The following is a 239-nucleotide window of genomic DNA, read 5'->3' as shown; positions in this document are numbered from 1 at the left end:
GGACAGACACCCGCGCAAATCCCTGGCGTGGGACAACACCACACAACGAAGCAATGCATGTGATTCATGTGTTGCCGCATAAGCGGAGAGCTGAACTCATCAACCTATTCAACAATTGTTCCGTGCACGTGCTCCAGAGCCAGTGGTATAGAGTACGATGGGGACGATGGCCTCGAGCCGGGACGTTCCCACTCCACCGTTGCACCGCCTTAGAACCGACGACGTTGCTTACACATCAT

This window comes from Triticum aestivum, chromosome 6B, assembly GCF_018294505.1.
Source record: "Triticum aestivum cultivar Chinese Spring chromosome 6B, IWGSC CS RefSeq v2.1, whole genome shotgun sequence".
Taxonomy (NCBI): Eukaryota; Viridiplantae; Streptophyta; class Magnoliopsida; order Poales; family Poaceae; genus Triticum; species Triticum aestivum.
The sequence above is the reverse complement of the archived record's forward strand: the minus strand, read 5'-3'. Positions refer to the sequence as shown.